At 36.5% G+C, this 12,517-nt stretch overlaps 1 long non-coding RNA gene across 2 annotated transcripts; it reads left to right on the forward strand.

The window, feature by feature from the left end:
* The first annotated feature begins 10,680 nt into the window (after positions 1-10,680).
* Positions 10,681-11,403, forward strand: LOC110675870. Of its 2 annotated transcripts, XR_002499866.1 has the most exons (4): positions 10,681-10,864; positions 10,930-11,005; positions 11,063-11,167; positions 11,234-11,403. It is a non-coding gene; the product is annotated as an uncharacterized LOC110675870 (long non-coding RNA). The 2 variants fall into 2 exon arrangements; XR_002499865.1 differs by having other exon boundaries at positions 11,063-11,403.
* Positions 11,404-12,517: the final 1,114 nt, after the last annotated feature.

The raw sequence follows: 12,517 nt of genomic DNA on the forward strand, positions 1-12,517 counted from the left end.
TCAAAAGTGTTTTGCTTCCAAACCCTTTGATAACTTCGTCGCCTCCTTTTTGCATTTCGTAAACCACTACTAGTTGTTGCTTTAGGGCTGTTGTCTGATGCGTAAGACAAAATGAGCGAATCGTTCGTTTTTTTCTTGACGCATTTTGCGCAATCAACAACGTTCGAGAACATACTGGCGCCCTGGCTCGAAGTATTCGTCTAGCTTGGCAATCGCATGGTCGTACCAATTCGATTTGGTCGATACCAGAGGTAGCTTATCAGCGTCGGGTAGATTCTCGTAAACACGTTGCAGTTGCTTGCCACCGAAATGAAGCAACTTCGCTCTCATCTTCTTCTGGTCCGAAACGTCATAAGCCTCGAAATAGATCTCGAGAGGCGATCTCCAACACTTCCACTCTTTGGCCAATTGATTCTATCCAATCTCCTCACACCGGAATGGAGGAATCGGACGAGACTCGTCGATCTGTAAATTTATAATTTTGATCAATTTAGTTTTTTTTCACAAAAACCAAATTATTATCTCGTTGTAGTGTTACATGTATTGAAGTTAACAGTGACAATATCACTGCCTGCTCTGATATACCGCAATGTTTTCATCTAACGGAACACGCACAAGAAAGTTAACAAGAAACTCCTCAGAGCCTAATCTCACACACTTCTCAAAGTGATAACCTCCAAAACTCCTCAGAGTTATACTTTTGCTCTCCAGCATAATTATTTCTTATATTCTTTGATTTAACTTTCTCGACAGAAGTTCCTCAGAATCAACGTCCTCTCCTCAGAGTTCGAAACCAATCGTTTAAGGGGGCAGGATCCGTCATTGATTTTGGAATTTTCAAGAGCAGTTTTCTCGTTCAAAATCAACAAAATTTACAGGAAAATGTGTTCACTGTATTCTAATCTCCAACCGAAACACAGTGAACATATTTTCATCGAAATTTTTGCATTTGAACCGAAAACTGCTTTTGAATATTCGATGATGACGATGATCACGGTAACGGAGCGTTGAACGTTAAGTATAGTAATCTCAACAGCAGTTCCTCAGAACTTTTTTCTTTAACTCCTTAAAGTTTCACAAAATTGTTCCCATAACTCCATTTCTTGTATTCTCCTCAGAGACAATATATTTAATCTTTATTCTATTTGTGCGTGTCCAAGATTCCAGATTCAAGATACAAAACGGTCCTTGTGAGTTGTAACTGATTCGACACCTGTTTTGTAACCTAACCTTCATTTTTCTTTCTTCTTTTTCTAGCCAGGGACTACGCCCCGTCAAAGTTGACCCGCGTGGTCTTATAAAACAATGTGATAAAATATGCTTCCAATTGCAATTTCCGAAGTACTTACTAGTTCTTCCATTATCCTCGTCGCCAGATGTAGAGGTCTCGGATGAATAGCAGCAAATCCGCTCGTTTTATTCGCGTTTTAAATATATAATTTCACAACTTACTTTTCCCGCTTACAACCGTTCACCCTGATAGTCACAGTCAAAATCCTCTTCCCTCGTCTCTTTTCTTTTCTACTCTCCATTTTCTCTATCTCTACCAGGGGGATGGCATGAGCCCATATTTACCAACCCAACATAAATTCAACATGGCGACCAGTGTTCTTGTTTTGATTATTTCTGGAGGGACAAAACATATGTTTTATGGGTAGGAGACATCAATGATACCTCGCTAATGTGTAAAACATTAAACAAAATGATGAACTAATGAAAAGCGTCATCATGAACTCTACATTACGCTCGTTGCACGAGGGGTGCGCCACTACACTCAGAAGTGTTCAACCAAAAAGCTAGAAGTTCGGTATTTTTTATGATTTACAATTCGTACCCAGTATAAAAAATTACCGAATAAGCAAATCGTGATTGAGTGTAAAATCACCCCTTTTTGGCTTATCTTGCTCAAACTTCAATTTTTATGGTTGGATCTAAGTAAGCTTCTTGAAGTTGAAAATTTCCTCGAAAATTTCTCATGTTTACAAAGAAATGTCAAAAGTTTGCAGTTTTTTTTCTGGTCAGGATTTTAAGATCTGCAAATCAAAAGTGTCATGCTCACTAGCGCCGCCTAGTGGCAAAACCCCGAATTTATTGGCTAAAATAATGATAGCCCTTGAGCTACTAAACAACTTTGCCCAAGACGCCATCTTTCTAAGTGGCCAGACTACTGACATATTCGTAAAACCAAGGGTGTTGTACAAAGTACAACGCTCGACTACTCGCGTTACAATAATTCGCGCGACAACCGAGATGTTAAAATTGAATTATTGATTATTTCCATTAATGTTGTATTGTTATGAACTTAGAAGCATAATCGATTTCAGGGACCCCAAATTAATTATGCAGAGTTGTTTTCTTAACTAATTATTATCGCATAGACAAGTGATCATTTTCACCCCGGAATGGGATGTTCGGATTTTTTATATTAAACAAAATCAAAAGCACGAAAGTAATATTTGTTAGAAAATTTCGGTACAAAAGCAAATGAAGTTCACCGTCGTACTTGTATGTGTAGTAATATTTAGTTTTTTTAGTGGTCCGATAAGTGATTCACTCTAGGTTAAAAAACAATTCCTACAGAGCAGTGATCCTGATTTCAGCAACCAGTTCCAGCCAGCCAACAGTAACAGGGCGAGCAAAAGGACATTCCAATAAAATTTTCCTTTGTCATCATCCAAACTAATGATCCCGGACACGCCCCTTCCAATCTCCCTCCTGCAATATGTATGTGGCTCTGCGAGTTGTTTTTCCCTCCACACATAAAAGAGCTGGTTACCAATAGCCAAGTCGTAGAAGTTTCAACGACAGCCACGGACCGATTGCGATTATTGTGGCCGAGGAAAATTGTGGTAGAAATTATTTTTCCATAAATTACAGTTTACTCGAGAAGCTCGGCAGGCGGCACTGATTTAGGGGAGGCTGATTGCTGGTGCGTGTGTTCAGAGAGAGTAGAAGTTCATAAGCGAAAGTTGGTCCACTACAAGTCGGATAATAATTTCATGATGTTTGAGTTTGTGAGCATGACAAAAAATAAAACGAACAGATATAATTTATGCAAAAAGGAAGCCGAAATTGATTTATGATCCATTAGAAGCAGAACGTTGCTACCGATTTGGGAGGCCATCTAATCATTAATAATATTTTCCGTTGGGATGAGATTTCGGCAAGATCTTTGACTTGCACTGGGAAACGAAAAAATCTCGGACAATTTGCGACAAACGACTTTTTCACGCAGTCCTAGTTCGCGCGGTCATTAGTGGTGTTCTTTGTCGGTTTGCGGTGTTTAATCCTTTTTGTCGGAAGAATTTTCTACACCCACCGCATCCATAGTCAGTGTCTTCCGAGAGTGTGAACTCAGATGGACACCACATGTTTCTAATCTTCTAGCTCAATTTTGCGAACTCTAGCCCTCAGCATCTCCAAGCTGACAAAGTAACCAAACTGTGTAAACTCATACAAAAAAATTGCGCTGACTTCAGCACGACAATCAAATCAACGACCGGAGGAAATGTTTTTCCGTCTGTTTTTGTATGCGGTCGTCCCCAAAAAAAGCGGTACAAATTGTGGAAAGCAATCTTCTTCGGGACCGCCCACCAAATGCTCGCCCGGTGGCCACACTACTGATCACCAGCGTCATCATCATCATCATCATCATCCATGGACACCATCTTTTGGTCCTCTGAAGGGATAAAAAAACGACGAGTGACTTTTTCGCACATATTTATGGGACGTGATGAAGATGAACATAAAATCAGATAAAAAGCATACCGCCAAGGGTGAAAGCGATAAAGAAGTGACGATGGGAATATTTCCTTGCAAGATGTTTGAGATATTGGTGCGAGATGTTAGCAACTCCCGACATTTATCTATTTGTTGTAGCTCTCCAATGTAAATTGGAATGTGATTTTGGCAAATGATGGTTGTATTGTTTTTTTCTCGCAGAAATATTACGGTTAACCAAAAAGCAGAGTCAGTTTTTTATGGTTTCATATGTAATAATCAGGGATTGAATTCTAACAAAATTGAGAATATCTCTCACTCTCTGTAACAATCATGATCCGCAACACATCATGAGAGTCTGTTTATCTTCTTCCACAGCTCTGATTTGATCGGGGTGATAACAGTGTATGATAAAACCTATTTACACAAGTTCCAAATCATCATGTTATTACAATAAAACACCTACTCCCATTGATAAATTAGCGTGAAAATTCATTCATATTCACTCTCTCATTGGGACTCTCATTTGTTGCTGTTACCGTAATTTTGGGTGGGTTTTGACGTTGGATAACGTCTTACGGCAACATACTGGGGTACAATTTCGAAAAACGAAAAATCGTCCGCGTCACGAAAAGTGGTTAGATTTTTACTGTTAATAACTTTCTAACGCCCTGATAGATTTTCAAGATTCTTGCACCAATCGATTGGAAATCTTTCTACAAATCGACTCCAATAATGAAAACTATTGATTTTCATTGTTCAACTATTGATAAATGGGTGAGTATCGAGGCATGTCTTATTTCCCATAGAAAAGCACATTTTTCTTGCTGTTATAAGGTTTTGACGTATTGAAGTTTACATGTACCGTAAAACGGGGTAACTTTGATAGTTTTTTCGAAGAAAACTTGAATATTTTTGCATGCTGTTTCAAAGATTTACAATTTATATTTTTAAAACAAGTACTGGCATCCTAGCTATCGATTACAGTCGATAAATTGGCCAAAGATTCATTTTGAATGGATATATATTTTTTCATATAATCGAAAGTTGGTTTTCTGTTTTGTTTAACGTTATATGGAAATTCCTGACTTAGATTACAAAAATGGTCCCAGTTTGTGAATATGCTTTTCGCTAAGAGATTTGAGACCTTATTCAAGTTCTATGATAACTAGGCTATCAAAGATAAGTGGCCAACTATTCAAAACTACATCAAATAGTGATCGTAGAACAGATTGTTTGTAAGCGTTTTGTAAATGCTAAAATTGTGTAAATTTTTTAAATTCGTATAAAAAGCCTAAAATGTTCATGATTCAAATGAAAACCGCTCTTACATGAAATGTCATACAAATATTCTTTAGTTTTGCATTCGTTTTGCTTAACTGATTAACAGAAATTATGATATTTCATTTAGTATGCGGTGGGTTACGCACTATCAAAGTTACCCGCATTATCAAAGTTACCCCGTTTTACGGTACCATAATTTCGGGTGAAATTGACCATTTTTCATGATTTTTCTTGTCTGTTTTCAATAATGTTGCAAATGCCAAACAACTGAATGCAGGAATACAAGTCCGATGGTCAGACTCTTTTGCTCATGTGTCAAAATTTTCCAACAAATGTGTTTTTTAAGCTAAAAATCATCCCTTAAATAGAAAATCGGATTTCGGGGTGAAATTGATCACTTGTCAATGCGATTATTGTTATTTTTTGAAACGACTCTACATAATGAATATGAGCTCCCTTAATCCGAATAATGCAATATTTAAAGAAATAATAAATAGTTAATTTCAAGAATTGCAATGAAAACGCCTAAATGTAGGCAATTTTCTAAGGAAATCCCTAATATTTAATTATATCAATCGTATGAGCTAATTGGTACGAGTTTAGAAGATGAAATCGGGCTCGGGGATACATTTTAAGCATCCTTACAAACTTTACTTAATGTTGTTAATGCCGTTGTCGTCGTCGCTATCTACATGTAAATGCATGCTAGAGCGATCAGAGTATCAACTTGTCAAACAATGAGCTAAAACTAATCAGCAACAGATTTGTTAATGTTTTGATTTGTAAGAAATTGTCGATTAAATCGAAATACGCATGCAGAGAAGACTGCAAAAATGCTACCGCTGCCCGATCCGAGCGACGCGAACCTAGGTAAAACTTTGTTTGCCGTTTATCTTCGTTATAAACTAATCATCCAAAATTATAATTGATAAATAAATATATTAATTAATAAATTAATAGAAATAGATGAAGTGTCTCTGGTTGTAACTGGCAACTTTAACATCGATTTGAGCAAAGAGGAGAACATGGAGTTAGAGGACTTCATGGAGAAGTACCTCAACCTCAAACTGGCTTCGGAATCTACTAAAGCAACCAATCTTAGTGGATCATGCGTGGACCTAACGTTCAACCGGAATATTTGTTTGGGGAGCAAGAGTTACCGCTCATGCTTCTTCTATCGACCGATTCTATCGGTGTTGAAGTGTTCACCGAACCAACCAAACAATAACATACAATGTCCATAATAGGTCAGAATTGACGGTCTCAAACCAGGAAATAGAAGAAGCTAACGTTATCCAACGTCAACTTGGCGGTTGTATCTCGGAAACAACCTCTTACTTTTTTTTTCACGATTTTTAGGTGTGATTTCTTTAATTTTGTCAATGCCAAACAACTGAATGCAGGAAAACAAGCACAAGGATGAACTTCATGGGCTCATGTACCGAGGTTTTCTAACAAATGTGATTTTAGTCCTAAAAATCATGCGTAAATAAAAAATCGAGAAATCCCATTTCGAGGTGAAATTGATCACTTGTCAATACCATTGATGTTCGTTTTGGAAACAACTCTACATAACTAATTGAAGGTCCCTAAATAAGATTATACTCTCCAAATTCTTAACAATACAATATTATGGAAATAATCATTGATTACAATTCAAAATACCGCGTAAAACGCCTAAATGTAGGCATCCTAAGGAATTTCTTACTATCTCACATAAATTCAACTATTTCTACAAAATGAGCAAATTGGGTCCTAAAATGTTTATTGAAATCTTGTTTTTATTTAATGACACGAAAGAGCATGTTATCGCAACTACTTTAGCAACTTTCCCGCTCAAATAACGGCTACATCATATTTAAACTTTAATTTTAAAATTGGGTCCATAAATGAACCTTGACACTTTTGATCATGTTTGACGTTCGCTTAATCGACAAAAACACCACAGGGCTTTTAGTTTTAACACTGGGGTTATTCCTATCTGACATTTCGGAAGGGACACGGAAAGCAAAATACATCCAAAATTTGAGTTTAAGCCAAGAAGTGTGGCAAAATCTAAAAAAATGTTGTTGGACTTAAACAAAAGAAAAACATTTAAAAATTGAGTAAACATGTGTTTTTGGCCTAAACTTAAGCGTTTGGCATTAAAATTGGGACAGGCCTTTAGGACCCTATTGGTATGAATTCTGGTTATTCAATCTGATTCGGGGATATATCTTAAGCATCCTTACAAACTTTCAGGTTGACACCATGTCCAAATCCTTATTTAGAACTAAAAGTTTAAGGATATCTACCAATACCATACCGTACATGGCTCTGGAAGTTTACAAGATTTTCATAGGAAAGAACATTCTGTAACACCAAAAAAATTCACAATACACAATTTGACAGTAAAATCGTGTGACACGGTGATCAATTTCACCCAAATTTACGGTATTTATCAAGCTTGTTACAACTTGCGAAACATTGATTATCATCGATTCGCCTGCTTCAATCGTGCTTTGAAATCAAACAAATCAAATGAGAAGGAATTTGGCATGTCGAATAATAGTTCAATACAAATTTAGAATATACTTCGAAGATTTTTAATTAAATGTTTATGTTACTCTAGTTTATGGAATAATTACACTTTTTCCTGTGTTTGCCGAATAAATCATGTGGTCTGTTATCAGACAGACTTGATCAAGTGTTTTATATGGTTTCGTAGTAAATTTCGTTTTGAAAAAATACGTATTCGTAAATTTCGTGATGAAAAGTTTCGAGTTTTATTCTCAGTACATATTGAAAAATTTCTAGCGTTGACTTTGTTTTGAGAATTATCGAGAGAAATTCTTTAGAATACGGTACTGGGCAGAATGATGTACCGTCAAGCTACCATTCACCGTGCATTTAAGAAAAAATTGCACTTTAATAAATTGTATAACTTTTCCAAATAATTTGATGCATACTAGAATACCACTACGTAGCGTGCAATTATATTATTATTCAGGAAAAAATATAAAACTAGTGTTGGATAACAAAAAATACTCCAAAAATATGTTTGAAAATGTCATGTTAAGGTCGCCTCGTACCGTTCTATGTCACCATTTACCGTGCACCCTAGTGCACCATTCACAGTCCTTATAGTTTTCGTCATGATTTAATTTTGTATCTTGAAGAAACGTTGGTAATGGAGCAACTATGTTGCTAGTAGTGTGCGCACTCATTTTTAAGAGTATTAAAATCTTCATTTATAATAAAAACCATAAAAAGTTTAAAAATTCACTAAATAAATAATATTTCATTAAAATCGTTATGAGGTTTGACTGTGTTGTCCAAATCATTTCATATTCACTCAAACACTCAATATGAAGTTTTTTAATCATGACATAACAATAAATCTAATATTACCGAATAATTTCAAGCTTTTTACAGTAATGCACGGTAGTGGGAACCATACATATTGAAAAGGGTCCATTTACCGTGCATTTGGGTTTTGACTGAAAACAATAAAATATTATAAATTGCATAAAATGTCATTGCTCATACGATGAAATACATCTAAATAGTAGTATCCACAGTGTAAACTTGTAGAAATTTTGAAAAATTTCATACTCTAACGTTAAAATGAACGTAATTTTTGGCGTTTCTACTAACAGTGTTGAAAAATCTCATTATCAAACAGAATTCACATGATTTTGACTACATAAACTAGGTTTTTCAAAAAGCTTTGTGACAAAAACTACTTGATTTTATCAGTTTTATCTTATTTTGCTGACAAAAGAATAATTTGTGAAAATTGTATGAATATTTTGTAGGAATTTGTATATGTGCACCGGGAATGGAGCCCGCACGGTGACTGGTGACTTAACGGTACGACGAATTGTTCATTTTTCATACGAAATGATCAAGTTTAGATACTTGGTGTGGAGATTCAATCCAGCTTTTTACGCTAGCCATGCTATAAAATCTTTGACAGAAGCTGACTATTACCACTGAACTGAAACTCGAAAATAAATCCTTAGTAACCCATATCTCACTGAAATAATTTTCGTTGCTTTTCTGTTACTCAAACTAAAATCTAATTCCGATTTGTATAGATAATGCTTTAATCGCTTAATAATCATTCTCTTTTGTTTTTAGTAGGATTCATTTAGATTATCGACGGTGCATTGACTGCATTCGTGTGAATTCGAAGAGTCCGAACGGAGTTATAACGGCCGTCTTCAAAATATCCACCTCTTCAACCGGAATCTGATGGTACACCCTCTCCAGATCAAGTGTGGTGAAAACTGGCACAATCACCTGGTTCGGGTAGCGATAATCTCCTACGAATCTCCATTGACCGTTCTTCTTATGCACACAGTGTAGAGGGCTGGCCCAACTGCTGCTGGTACGGAGACATATTCCTAACTCGCTAATAACCTGGAACTTTTTCTTGACGACTTCCAGCTTGTCCGGTGCTAGCCGACGGCACTTGCTGGCTGTTGGCGGCCTTCTTGTTTGAATGTGGTGGGTAATGTCAGCGTTAATCGTCGTTTTGATACTTAACGGAAGCGTGACGTCACGGAACTCATTGCAAAGTCAATTTTTTTTTTTCGTTTTTTACAAGGGGAAATTTGCAAACAGATCCCCTGAGAAGGCAACTCAGGGAATGCGGGGATGACGCATCAACGACGACCCGAGAAAACCAGCCTATGGACTGTACTTGAGCAATTCTTTTAGAATGGACCAGTGCACGAGTTCACTATCTGACGTTTGAGCGGTGCCGTGTTATTTATATGACCATGGCAACGAGTGAATTCAGCACCGCTGAAACGTCAAATTCGTGAACTCGTGCACTGGTCCATTGCTCAAGCGGTGAACAGTGCATTGACATGACCCTCGGACTCAGACCCTTATCTCCCCGGAACCAGTAGGAAGACATGTTTGTAAGCTCAGAATGATTACTGTATTTGCAACTGCTAATTTAGATAGTTAAGCTAAGGGTTGGTTATTGTATATAACTTTTTGAATAAGCAGAAGTAAAGCACGAACGCAAAGTAATGACCTTCCATCCCATCTTCAAGTGCTCCCCACAAGCACAACACTTCATTCTGGCACTTTAGAACATCCTTCGCACAAAAAATCTGCCTCGACCGATTTGGCCATACGCGCCCATACCCCTTTCTGAACCAGAGGACAGGGCCAATAATGAATAAGATTATTTCCGCAAATTCAAACAAAATTTTCGTTTGATTGACAGAAAGAAAAACAATGAAATTTGACGGTTCGTCAAGGCATGCTGAGGATATATTTCCAAGTTTCAGTTCAATGCTGATAGTCAGCATCTGTCAAATATTTTATAGCATATTGTTTTTATGGCTGTGAACCGTTTCACCAGTTCGTTTAACTATTAGTTAAAATTTGACATTTCGATAGTTATTTTCCCCTCAAATGGTTAAATTGAACAACGCAGTCGACCCATTTGAGCTTTGACAGTCGAGTAGTTATTTCAGAACAAAGTTGACAGATGGTTAGTTATTCTCAAATTCACGGGAGCAAAAAATATTTTTCGAACTGTCAAGTTAAACCATGCTCCAGAGCAGGGTTATTTCTAACCGGAGGGGAAATAACTATCGAGTTGTCAAATTTTAACTTAAAGTTAAACGAACTGGTGAAACGGTTCACAGCCTTAACCATTTGAGGGGAAAATACACTGAGCCAATTGATCCGATTATATTTATCTGGAAAATCATATACACGCATCAGAATTCATATTTGATAGGTTTTATTAACACCCAATAAAGACTATATGAAGGTCCAACGAGGTTTAAATAATAACCATATGGAAGCCGTTTGAATTTCACATATAACTTATTGGATATCGTTTACCCATTCGGTAATTCAAAAATCAGATACATGTTATATGATTTTATATTGTGAAAAAAATCTGTTTATATTTAGTACTACGATGGCGGCCACTGCATACAATTTGGTAGCAGATTTTGGTTTAACGACGAGCTTTTGCAAATTTGTAACGGTAAGCTGGTACATATAAGCTTTTCAATAATTATAAAGTTTTATGTACATATTTCAGAATGTGAAACCATTATTTGCGAGCATTTACCTTGCTCGCTGAAGAATTTCGCTGCTGATTCTAGACAACTGAGAACTTTCTAAAGTTCTGTTTGACGATATCTAGGTGAGATGTTTTATTCGGCAGTTAGTTTTGTGCTGAAATTATGTTAACATGGTTCTATTGTTTTAGATTTGTGTACCGACCATCCTACAACAAAAATAACTTTGCTTCAGGTTCCAGTAGTAACTATGAGATGGTTGGGTAGTGGATCCGAATACCCGGATGATGAAAGATTTGAAGACTGGGGAGATACTTGGTCCCTCTCAAAGCATGTCAAAGAAGAAATCATTTACGTGGATTCTAATACGTTAGTTAAATAAATAATTTTAAAATGTACTACTCTAGCGTATTTTTATTTTTGAGATTTTTTTTTTCAAATAATCATGTAGTAAATGCCATTCAAACATTATTTCAGTTTTATTAAAGAACCAATTATTATCTATATTTATTTTGGATGAAATGTATATGATTCTGTCTATAACACCAACTTCCATTGGATTCCATATCCATCGTCTTTATGCTTGAAAGGTATGTGATTTTCATAATGAACGCTATCTATATGATTTCTAAATAAGAGCTTTATGGAAAGCATTATGGAAAAAAGCTATATGTTTTTGGTAATGACTTGAACATGATTACTTCTCAGAGTGTAGCGCTGCAGGAGGTGTGCTGGACAGAAGCAATGGTGCGAATGTTTAGAGGTAATCATAACCAGAGAATGGCAGAAAACCCGGAGCGGTGCAAAATATGCATGTGCTGCACCCGACTTTTGCGTGCGTATTCTGTTTTTGTTGAGTGACACAAAAGAAGGTGCGAGTATTACCGCAACTGTGTGAGAGACAAAATATAGCTCCAGCTCTTCTCTTTAAAACTCTTGGAGTAAAGCACAATGTGCTTCGTTTGGTGCTTTTCATTGAAAACATAATCGAGAACGAATGTGACCGACGGCGGTGTCGAATCATATTTTGCTTGCTCTACACTTCAAAATCATTTGAGGGGTTTATTCACAAATTTCATAACACTGAAAATTACCATTTTTGACACCGTAACGTATTTTGTATGAATATTTTTCAAATGTTGTATGAGCTGTAACATCTTAAGGACACCCCCACCCCCTTCAGCGTTATGAAGCTCGTGAATGGGCCATTACGTAGAAAGCACGTGAATTTGAAACTAGGACGTAGGACATTAATGTTAAATGTTCGCAAATTATTTTGTATTTAGAGGCCGTTCATTAATTAAGTAAGGAGTTATGTGTAGGGTGAGTCATGTGGAGGGGGCAGGAAGTTGTTTGTTACGCGCCAGACAAATTATTTTTAATTTCATACAACAAATCTTCCCTCGGGAGAGGGGTGTATCAAAAAAAAAACGACAAAACTCTTGACACTTCCGTGGAAAAGCAATTCTCAACTT

This window comes from Aedes aegypti, chromosome 2 (genome assembly GCF_002204515.2).
Source record: "Aedes aegypti strain LVP_AGWG chromosome 2, AaegL5.0 Primary Assembly, whole genome shotgun sequence".
In the NCBI taxonomy this organism is placed as follows: Eukaryota; Metazoa; Arthropoda; class Insecta; order Diptera; family Culicidae; genus Aedes; species Aedes aegypti.